General features: G+C 46.4%; 1 long non-coding RNA gene across 1 annotated transcript; it reads right to left on the bottom strand.

Annotated features, from left to right (window-relative positions):
- Positions 1-795: 795 nt before the first annotated feature.
- Positions 796-6,830, bottom strand: LOC140702653 (uncharacterized). Its single transcript, XR_012081885.2, has 2 exons — positions 4,248-6,830; positions 796-4,155 (listed from the first exon to the last, which is right to left on the bottom strand). It is a non-coding gene; the product is annotated as an uncharacterized LOC140702653 (long non-coding RNA).
- Positions 6,831-11,833: the final 5,003 nt, after the last annotated feature.

Here is an 11,833-nt window from a genome sequence, read left to right as displayed (position 1 = left end):
CCCCTCAGGCTCGGGAAGTGAAGGCACCAAAAGTGGGGGCAGAGAGGAGAGAAAATCTTGACACTTCTATTTTTTTTTTTTATCCCCGTTAGCAAAGGATGGAATTTTCCCCCATTGATTCCACCCCGGATGAATCGATGCCTACGAGGGGAGAGATGGATGACTTTGCTGATGCCCCTGCTGTTCACCCTTGAGACCTTTGATTTCTCATCTGGTGCCTTTTCAAGGAGAGAAGGGGGGAAAATCATAAATACTGATTATGCTTTTGATAGTCGCTCTCTCTCTCATGGTCAAAGTCGGCTGCACAGCTGTGAAAAAGAACAATTTCCGGTCTATCTGGAGCAGGGAAGAATTTTTGCAGGGAGGGGAGCCTATCCCAGAACTTTAAAAAATAATAATAATATAATCACATGATGCCATGTAAATTCTGATTTATGGAGACCTTTTTCTGAGCGTTCTAGGTAGAGAATACAGAGTGCTTTGCCATTCCTTACCTCTAGGGGGTGCTGTGGGACTGTGCAGCTTGCCCAAGGCTACCCAGGCTGATTCTTCTCTGGGGAGGCCCAGTGGGGGAATCAAACTCCCAACCTCTGGCTTTGCAGCCAGAGATCTGAACCCTTGAGCTATCCATCCAGCTGCAGATCTAAAACTAGATTCCGAAAAATAAATGTTTTTTTAAAAATCACTATTAGTGTGCCTATTTCTGCTCCACGATGCCCTGTGGAACTGGGGTTTCTCCAAAGGACCTTCCATCATTAAAAAATGAAACAAAATCAACATTCAAAGTGTTCATCCTTTGTTCTCCCCCCAAATTGTTTTATGGGGGAGCCCATGCCGAGTGTGGCCCACAGCTATGACTGGGGGGGTGATAAGGTGGTCCTGATGCCCAACAAAGTTGTCCACTCAATTTTTTTAAAAAAATGTATTTTGTCAAACCTGTGATGAGAGGCTGGAAAACTTTACATTCCAGATTACAGCTTCCAAAATGTCCTTGGTCTCACGGCTGGAGCCGTGATGGTTGGGTCCCAAAACATGCCCCCCCCAAAAAAGCTGGTCTTACCCCTGGAAGCCACAGAAAATGTGGTACCCAAGCCCTCCCTCCTAGGATCAGTACAGAGTGAGAAGGTTTCAGGGATGGGGACTTGAGATGCGGGTCTCACTGTCAAGTTGGACATCGGTCACACTAGTGACTCCACTTGGGACTCAGACTTGAGACTTGGGACTTGGGACCAAGACTCCAAGTTGGACTCGGGACTCAATCCCAAAGAGTTGTCAACATCACTGGAAAGGAAAGGAAGCTCTCGGTTCCCCTCCAAGCTTGGATTTTAAATCCAAGCTGGATAAGGACTCAAGAGGTCCTTAACAGCTGCCTGATATTTGAGATGAGCCACGAACGCCCTAAATTGCCAGGATTTATTTCAAAAAACCCAAAGGATCGTAGGTTGGCGCTGAGTCTCTCCAGCAATTCCTCCCCATCCCAGCAGCTGGTCACGAACTCCTGTTTATTTTTGTCTCTTCAGTTCTTGGCTTGAAAAGGGCTCAATCAAAACCCTTTCTTGAGGAAATAATACATCGTTTCTTTCTCTTTGTTTAGTAGATCTCAGCCCAGTACGCCGTCCAAAAGAGAAGAGGAGGGGAGGGGAAAACTGATGTCTCTGTTCTCTGTTTGGCAGTTTTCCCTCTCGGCTTCACGTAATCCTTTCCTGAATCCATAGCAAACATCTCGATTTTGCTTTTAAAAGGAAGGTTTTTTTTAAAAAAAAAAAGGAGGAAAAAATTGAAATTGCAGAATAACGGAGTTAGAAGGGGCCTAGAAGGCCATCAAGTCCAACCCCCTGCTCAAGGCAGGAATCCAAATCAAAGCAGATCTGACGGAGGGTTGTCCCATTTTCTCTTGAATGCCTCCAGCGTTGGTGCGCTCACCACCTCCTGAGGTCATTGATTCTGTTGTCGTACTAATCTAACAGTCGAGAAACTTTTCCTGATATTCAGCTGAATCTGGCTTTCCTGTTACTTGACCCCATTATAATGTGTCCTGCAAGCTAGGATGATAGGGATCATATCCTGCCCCTCCTCAGTAGGACTACCTTAATGTCTTTGAAAAGTGCTATCCTATCTCCCCTCGATCTTCTTTTCTCAAGGCTAAACGTGTCCAATTCTTTCGGTCTTTCCTCCCAGGGCGTGATTTCCAGTCCCTTGCTCATCCTCGTTACCTTCCTCTGAACTTCTTCCAGTTTATTAGCATCCTTCTTAAAGTACCCGATACAGTACTCAAGAATTGCACTGAGGATTTATGATTGAGGATGGGAAAAAAAGGAAAGGGAACATGTTTTTGGAATTGCATATATGCAAAGCAGGAGGAGGGGGGAAAGATAGCAAACATACTTTTAATAACTCATATAGTATAACTAAACAGAGCAAAATTAATCGAAGTGTGGAGTGGAATAATCAGAGTGGCGAGGCAGTTGTTTGGTTCAGAGCATGTGCTATGAAGTTTAAGGCACTGACATGTTTTCATATGATAAACAAGTACCACCAAATATTGGGAAGTTACCACTTTGGACCACAACGGGCAGAAGCTTCCAGCTAGCAGCCACTAGCTCTGCTGTATTGTAAGCGGGATTCTGGAAACTGTGGTTCAGCAACAAAAAGTGGTCCCTCTATTTAACACCATTATCATCTTAGAACTGCAGAATTGGATGGGACCCTATCGATCATCAAGTCCAGCCCCTGTCAAGAAGGCACAGAGGGGACTTGAACTCCCAACCTCTGGCTTTGCAGCCAGAGACCACTGAGCTATCCAGCACTAAAGCCCATTCAACCCAGTCTGACCTCTTTCCTCCAACTACAGATCCAACAGATCAGATGAGTAGGGGCAGATGCACGCTACAGATCTCCTTTTTTGTAAATCATGACATTGCCCCTGCTTGATTTCAACTTCCGAGCATAACTAGCACTACATAGGCAGCAAGGTGGCTAACGGGGTTAGGCTGGAGTGTTTACTGGGGGTGGAAGTTAAGGAGCAAGATAGGTGGTGTATCAATATGAGTGAGGAAGGAGGCTAATAAATCCTCTGAGTTTTTCTTTGTTTTGGGGGTATAACTTCAAGTACACTGTTATACTTAATACTCTCTCTTTCTCTCTCCTTGGGGAATATGTAAAGTAATGAAGGACCGCTTGGCCGGGTACATCCAGAGAAGCGATCATTGACTGCCACCAAGTGGGTGATCTTTGTATTTTTCTTGTGCTTCCTCTTCTATTCAAAAACATATTAAACCAGAGACTCTTAACTAAAGTCAGTCGCTTCTAGTTAAGAAGGTCTGAAGTTTATGTGTAAGCATTTTCAACAGGGGTCAAGTTTGACCCCAGGACATTTATTTTAGTTTTCTTATTTAAACAATACTGGTTTTTTTGTCTTTGCTATAAGCCATACTTATGGGAAAGGGACTCTGCGTGGGGAGAAAGCTCACAACTTTCAGTGCACCATAATCTAGATGAGTTTGCTTCTCCCCCTAAAACTGCATAAGTAGCAACTCTGTAGAAGAACACTACCAATGATTACCAACAGAACTGTGGGAAGTTCCTTTTTCAAGACACAAGTCTCTGGACCCTCTATCTAACATGGCTTCAGATGTCCAGCCTGGATAGATAGCTCTGAGTCTGAGGGACCACTATCCTGTATCGGTTTGAGTCCTCTTGATGAGCCATCAAGAACCATCATTGATGTTCTTGATGAGCCATCAAGAACCACCATTGTACCAGTTCTTTCTTGCCCGTCTCTAATCATCTATTTATCTTGGCATACGAAAATCCCAATTTTCTTCTTGCAGGGATATTTCCCTCCAGAGACATCTCATGGAAAATATTCTGGAATTTCTCTAAAGTTTCGTTGTCCTTTTCTCCCCCTTTCCTGGAGGAGGCACCAAGCTTTGCAGCGTTGTTACAGTTCTTGCCGTTGGGCAGAAAAACTGACATTTTGATATGACTACAATTCCCGTGAAGGATGGCATCTTTCCTGCACAGGACTTTGCAGAAATGTTCCTGCATAGGTTAGCTAGCATCATTCACATGTCCATTTGATTTACTGATGACTCCGTTTGCATCTAGCCTCCGGACACGGCTCTCTTCCTTCTTGCTTCATGCTGTGAGGTAGGTCTAGTTGAAAAAAGCCAAGAGAAGTTGGCCTGAGATCACCGAGTGGATTTCATGGCAGTGTGAAAACCGGATCGCCAAAGCCTTCTACTTACAACAACCCAACAAGTTGATTCAAGGATGCAGATTGCCCAAGCATCAGTCCTGCGACCTCTACACCATACTGTCTTTCTCCTTCCAGGTGGCTGGCTGGACAGATCAATGCCAGAGAGAGTGCTGGAGGGAATGATCCTAAGGAGGAGGAACAGGGGGACATTCAGAGGAGAGGATCAGCAGCAGCAACTTCCATAAAGCCCTCCCAAGCTGACTGAAACACCCATCACATTTTGGACAAAAGGCAGCATAAGGAAACATGATAGGATGCTGGGAGTAGAACTTGAAAGCAGCTTTCACTCAGAACAGGAATGGTAAGTGTTGCATGGCTGGTTTACCAACTTCTAAATTACCATATTTTTCCTGTGTATAAGACGGCCCCATGTATAAGACGCCCCCACTTTTCTAACCCAAAAGTAAGAAATCTAAGTGGGACGTAGCAAGTGTAGGGGGGAAAGGGATCAAAGCCCTGCTGGATCACTTTGATCCCTGCTTTCCCTTCCACTTGTTTTTGTTCTCTCCTCAGCTTACTTCCGTGTATAAGATGATCCTCAATTCTTATTCTAAAGATTTTAGAGAAAAGTATAGTCTTATACACGGAAAAATACGGTAAGTGGCAAACACCCATTACTGTTCTAAGAGAGGACAGAAGAGTTTCAGACCGTTATACCCAGGGTCTAAAATCACCTAGATGCACGGCTGCTATTAGTACAGCAAATTAATTGCATAACCTTTGACCCGGTGGCATTACGTTCCGGACAGAGGGATGCTGAGTTGGCAGATGTGGAAACACTATATTATCAGCTCTCCTTCGTATTCTTGATGGCTCCTCTTGGTCAGGCGTTGAGCTCTTCCTCCGTCTCACCTATTTATCTACTTGAACTCTTCCTGTAAGCGGAAAGAACTGGGGATGACACATAAATCCGCATCCCCCGGCATTTGCTGATTTAGGGCCGTGGCCTGACGTGATTAAGCATTTTGTTCATCTGTATTTTATCACTCGGGCTGTGTCAGTTTAATTTCCTCTCTCGGAAAGAGATCAATGGGAATGGAAAACTGCCCAGAATGCTGAGCTGGTCTCCGTTTGCAGAGGCGGCTTCTGGTGAGACAAAACTCTGGACTCCCGGAGTCCTTCAGGGTGGAGACGATGGCAGACGTATTCTGCTTGCTGGAAGCGCGGTTCCCGGGATAAGCAGCACCATGCGTTGGTTTAGATCCATGGCACCCAACTTCAGTTCCCAATATGTTCTCGGACTGCAACTCCCAGAAGCCTTCACCACTAGCTGTGCTGGCCAGGATTTCTGGGAGTGGCCATCCAAGACCAACTTGGGGACCCAAGGTCGGGAATCACTGGTCCAGCTGATTTGACTATGGAGGGTCATCACAAGTATTTACATGGACTGAGGTGGGTATGAAGTTGAAGGCAAGCAGGACTTACAGATAACTTGAGTGCTCTCTCTCATTCCCTCTCTCTCTTTCTATTTTTGGACTCTACGTTGGAACAACACATTCATTTTGGTAGTTCCTTCAGCAAGCTGGATAGCAGAAAGAGTCTGGCATCTGGCTGCAGAGCCAGAAGTTGGGAGTTCGATTCCCCCGCTGTGCCTCTAGGGAGAAGAGCCAGCCTGGGTAGCCTTGGGCCAGCTGCACTGTCCCAGGGCTCCCCCTAGAGGAAGGGAACAGAAAACCACTCCTGAGTGTGATTTATAAGGGTTGCCTTTAGTCAGAGTTGACTTGATGTCATGTCGTTATTATTATTCAGTTCCCTTCTGTGCCTCCTTGATTCTGCTTAGTGACCCCTTCAGCTTGGCACGGTGGGTCACCAATCCTAAAGGCAACCGCGGTAACCAATATGAAGCACTGGGGTTTTTTGAGTTGCAGGAATGATGACTGCGTCCCTAATAAATCATTTTACCCCTCGTGGCAGGCGGTCCCACCTCCCACCCAACTCCACTTTGGGATATTTGGAGAAAGAGAAAAACTATGTTTCCCCCCCCCAAAATGAAGGTGGATAGGGTCAGGGGTTGTTGCTTTTCATTTTCCTATCATCCCCCAATATCTTCATCTCTAGATTTTGGCACCTCCTAGCTTTTGGCACCCTGTGGCAAAGCCCCATTTCCCCCTTCTAAGTTGCCACCCTTGCAGAGTATCATTTTGAAATTGCAATCCTACAGTGTCCTTTGATAACAGGATCATCAAGGGTAAGGATGTGTCCCTGGAGACCGACACCTAAATCATCCAGATGCTTACATTTCCAATCTGTCTCCCTAAAGGAGTTTGAAAAAGCTGAGCAGGCCTATTATGGATGGGACATTCTGGAGAACATTCATTCATAAGGTTACTGTACGTCAGTTGTGACTTGATGTTGTTGTTGTTTAGTCGTGTCCGACTCTTCGTAACTTGACTTTAAAGGTAAAGGTTCCCCTTGACAATTTTTTTTTGTCCAGTCGTGTCTGACTCTAGGGGGCGGTGCTCATCCCCGTTTCCAAGCCATAGAGCCAGCGTTTTGTCTGAAGACAATCTTCCGTGGTCACATGGCCAGTGCGACTTAGACACGGAATGCCGTGACCTTCCCACCCAGGTGGTCCCTATTGATCTACTTGCATTTGCATGCTTTCGAACCGCTAGGTTGGCGGGAGCTGGGACAAGCAACGGGAGCTCACTCCGTCACGTGGATTCGATCTTACGGCCGCTTGGTCTTCTGACCCTGCAGCACAGGCTTCTGCGGTTTAGCCTGCAGCGCCCACCACGTCCCCTTAACTTGACTTTACGTAACAACAAAAACAAATAATGGATGAGACTGTGTTTGTTTTATTCATCCATGAGAGGGCAGTGTTTGCAATGATTAGCAGAATAAAGCTGGACAACCGGAGTATGATGGGTTTCTGGCGCCCTCTCTGGCCAAGTGTGGTCACCAATTATTTAACAGGGTAGCTATTTTTCAGTGCTTCTGCAGAGGAAAAGCAAAACTCTGGATTCCCAGAATAATTGTGAGAGCCCTTACAAAGGAAGAGTGTGTCTTTATCTTAAGCTACTATTCTTTGCTCCCCACAATGATCAAAGCAGCTGAGATGTATTTTATTCCCTTCCTTACCAGAAGATCATGCTTATTTTGACCTTTTCCACCATTTCCATGGCAAAGTCACAACAACCCTCCTGATCTATCCCTCTCTTTCTCCCTTGTAATTGCTGTTTGAACTTTTAACTCACAATGTAATTTAAATTTCCCAAGGCTTGAGTGGCCAGAGATCTATCAGTATTGCGTCACTTGTCGCGGTCAACTGCAGCTAATTGACAAGGTGTCGCAGCATGACCAGGCACTTGACCGAAATGGACCACAACCCCTTGTCAATTAACCACAATTAGCCGTAATCTGAAAACAGTGCAATTTGCCGATGTTCTGAGCTTGAAAAACTCAGTAAGGATTAGATATTATCCAGAACAACTGCACAGAGCCGTCAAGGTAGTCTGTCTGTGAATATAATATTCAAGGGATAAATAATAAGAGAGAAATGCTACTTTCATCCCATCCTTGTGGGATTCCCCAAAACAGGCCATTAAAGAATCATAGAATGACAGAGTTGGAAGGGACCTCTAAGGCCATCAAGTCCAACCCCCTGCTCAAGAAAGGGATCCAAATTGAGTATATCTGACAGATGGCTGTCTAATTTTCTCTTGAATGCCTCCGGTGTTGAACAGCCCACCAACTCCCAAGTTAACTGTTCCCATCGTTGTGCTGCTCTAACAGTTAGGAAATTCATCCTGAGATTCAACCGAGATCTGGCTTATGGGACAATGAGATAGAAGTTGCTAGACTTGCAGAGGCTTTTTATTTATGCTCTCTGTACCAGGGGAGGTAGCCAAAATAGCAACATCAACAGAGAAAAATCAAGACAGGACTGAGTCAGCCTTTCAAAACAATGATGATGGTGATGGCGATCATATCATTACAATAGATCACGATGTAAGATCGAGATATGTTAAAACCTGTGTCGTAACCCTTTAAGTTACCAATCAGTTGGACTTGTCTCCTAGGGTGAAGGCTTTGATCCTTGCTACAGTTGGGTGTTAGCACAGCAACAGGCAGAAACCAGATGCTTCCAGTGTTACTTCAGCGTTTCAAAGCATGAATCCCTGAGCCAGCAAAAAAAAGAGACAGAGGGAGGGAGGAACTGACAAATGAACAGACGAATGAATGAATGAATGAATGAATGAATGAATGAATGAATGAATGAATGAATGAAGGAAGGAAGGAAGGAAGGAAGGAAGGAAGGAAGGAAGGAAGGAAGGAAGGAAGGAAGGAAGGAAGGAAGGAAGGAAGGAAGGAAGGAAGGAAGGAAGGAAGGGGAGGGATGAGGAGAAGGGAGGGAGAGGAGGAGGGATGAGGAGAAGGAAGGAAGGAAGGAAGGAAGGAAGGAAGGAAGGAAGGAAGGAAGGAAGGAAGGAAGGAAGGAAGGAAGGAAGGAAGGAAGGAAGGAAGGAAGGAAGGAAGGAAGGAAGGAAGGAAGGAAGGAAGGGGAGGGATGAGAAGGGAGGGAGAGGAGGAGGGATGAGGAGAAGGAAGGGAGGGAGGGAGGGAGGGAGGGAGGGAGGGAGGGAGGGAGGAAGGAAGGAAGGAAGGAAGGAAGGAAGGAAGGAAGGAAGGAAGGAAGGAAGGAAGGAAGGAAGGAAGGAAGGAAGGAAGGAAGGAAGGAAGGAAGGAAGGAAGGAAGGAAATGCTGTGGGAGTTTACATCTACAGGCACTTGCCTGAGCCCACCTGTTCTGAAATCAGATACAACCCCCTCCCGCAGAATGACACAATTTGGCTTCTCCCGCTTCTTTCCAAGGATTTCAAAGGGATGTTGTAAGAGGAGACGCCAAGCTCCGGGTTTGAGGGCTATTCTCTAGCAGCACAAGCCTTGGCTTGCCTCTGCCTTTTCAAGGAATCCAAGCAGTCTCCTCCCGCTACCTGCTGCTATTAGCCGTAATATTTATCAGGTGTCACGGGGGCAGAAGAGCTTACCGTTTATTTGGGTGGTGCTCTCACTTGAGGTCTCAACCTGCTGACCTTGCAATAAAACAACTGCTTGGCTGTAAATCCTTTAGCTATCACCTCTGCCCCCAGATCAGCATCGAAACAGATACAGGCTTGCTCTGGAAGAATCCGTGGACCAAACCCTGCTTTTGAACTGCAATCTCAGGGGAGGCCTTGGTCTTTCCTTGTTCTCTCATTCCTCTTTAAAACATGAGATGGGTTCTTTTAAAGGTTGAATTCCTTTATGTACAAATGGGGGGGGGATTTGGGCAACTTTTGATCAATCTTGGAAAGGTGGCATTTTCAATGACAATTTAGAAGTCTCCTAGATGGTTGAGAGATATTAGGAATTGGCATCCAAAAAAAGTAACTGCATGGTCCCCTGAATTGCTGTTGGATTGAATAGCACACCCCAGTTCTTCAAACAAAGAATCACAAGCCTATGCATACACCTTATTTCTTGGTTGGTTGGTTGGTTGGTTGGTTGGTTGGTTGGTTGGTTGGTTGGTTGGTTGGTTGGTTGGTTGGTTGGTTGGTTGGTTGGTTGGTTGGTTGGTTGGTTGGTTGGTTGGTTGGTTGGTTGGTTGGTTGGTTGGTTGGTTGGTTGGTTGGTTGGTTGGTTGGTTGGTTGGTTGGTTGGTTGGTTGGTTGGTTGGTTGGTTGGGTTGGGTTGGGTTGGGTTGGGTTGGGTTGGCTGGTTGGGTTGGTTTGATTTGGTTTGGTTTGGTTTGGTTTGGTTTGGTTTGGTTTGGTTTGGTTGGCTGGCTGGCTGGCTGGCTGGCTGGTTGGTTGGCTGGCTGGCTGGCTGGTTGGTTGGTTTTAAAAATATTTTTGTGCCAGCTCTCTCCTTAAAAAGGACCTAAGGTGGCTTGCAACAATCAAAAGACATCACTTATGTTAATCACAGCAGGCATACAATACTAAAAGGAGCCCTTACATCATTAAAAAGACAATGTTTAAAACTAAAAGCAGGAAGTATACAAATATTGAAAAGGATCAGACAAATGCTACCCTAAGATGCAGTAAACAAAAGTGACGCCAAAACCACATTCAAAGCAATATGGTGCAACAATCCATTTAAAAAACCCCACACATAGCAGTCAATATTAAGGGAAAGGTCTTTTTGTCTGCTTGCTGAATGACGGCAAAGAATAGCCCAGCCTCGCCTCCAGTGGGAGGGAGTTCCAAAGTCTGGCAGCTGCCACAGAGAAGGTCCTCTCCTGTGTCCCCACCAAACCCACCTGTGAAGATGGTGGGCCCAAGAGAAAGGCCTCTCCTGATGATCTTAGCACCCAGGCAGGCTCATAAAGGGAGACACCCTTTGAAACGACAGGTTTCCATTTGGCTGGGAACAGGTTGACACACTTTAAAAGCCACAGTTCCAGTGCACCCTACACCTCATGTACCTGTGAGACAAACATCTGGCGAAATCCAAGAACATTTGGACTTGAAGACATCGGTACCAGCCCAAGGAAGTGGGCATCCGAGCTGCGAAAGCTTGCAAATGATATGATTCCTTTATCCCATAAAGGTGTCGTCTCCTCCCGCCTCGGTGTTGTGTTTGGACCCACACAGAGAAATATTTAAAATATATATCAGTCGTGCCCTCAATGTGAGTGTTCGGTTCAGGACTTCCCTGCTTGGTTTCTTCATTTTTTTAAAAACCGGATTCCACCTCTTCTGGCCACAGGAGGGCAATGTGAGCATCCGGATGCCCAACGCTTTGGCCGGGCTGCGGATCCTGGTTGCCCGTGTGGCATGTGGGACAGCTGCCTCCCTGAAGGGCCAAGGGGGAGCCCTGCTAGGAAACCGGGCGGCTTAAAAGCCGAAGGCACTTCTCGGTCAAAGAGGCCTGCTTCCCTGTGGCCTGGTTTTATAGCTCCGGGAATTTGCGGAATGTGTGCCAACAATGGGCCGGGCTGGGAAGTGTGAAGGGCTGGAGAGGCCCTCTCCAGAGAACAATGGGGGGAAAGATAGCATTTGTTGAAGTGAGAAATGGGTCCCACACACACAGACACAAACACACACCCCTCCCTGCTGTTTGGAAACCCGTGGGGAGGGGAGAGGGCCAGATGGAGGGTCTGGCGGAAGAGGCGAGAGCCGGATCAAAAGGAGAAACTGGAGAGAAAAGATTGTTCACTTTTACAGGGGGGTCATAAAAATGTCATCGAGGTGGCAAGCTTTGGAGTGGCACAGAACTCCGCAGCAGGCGAGGTGGAACAACATTCGGGGGAAGTCGTAAAATCTGGATCACCTCTGTGTAGCAAAAAACAGGGAGTGTCCAGGGTAGTTTTAAAGGGGTTTATTAAGTCGTCACGGAATGTATTCTGCTCCTTCATAGGCATGCGGTGGGGATTTGAAATTACAGGGATGTCTGCACAGGGTTGTGGTGGAAATCTGGGGGATCAAAATGCATTGAGGTCTTTGGCCCCACCTCAAGCAGGATTTCGATGCATGCCAACCTGTAGCTGTCCTAATTACATCATAAGAAAGCAGGATTCTCTGGAAAAGACCGTCATGTTGGGAAAAGTGGAAGGCAGCAGGAAAAGAGGAAGGCTAAATACGAGATGGG

This window comes from Pogona vitticeps, chromosome 14 (assembly GCF_051106095.1).
Source record: "Pogona vitticeps strain Pit_001003342236 chromosome 14, PviZW2.1, whole genome shotgun sequence".
NCBI lineage: Eukaryota > Metazoa > Chordata > Lepidosauria > Squamata > Agamidae > Pogona > Pogona vitticeps.
The sequence above is the reverse complement of the archived record's forward strand: the minus strand, read 5'-3'. Positions and strand labels throughout refer to the sequence as shown.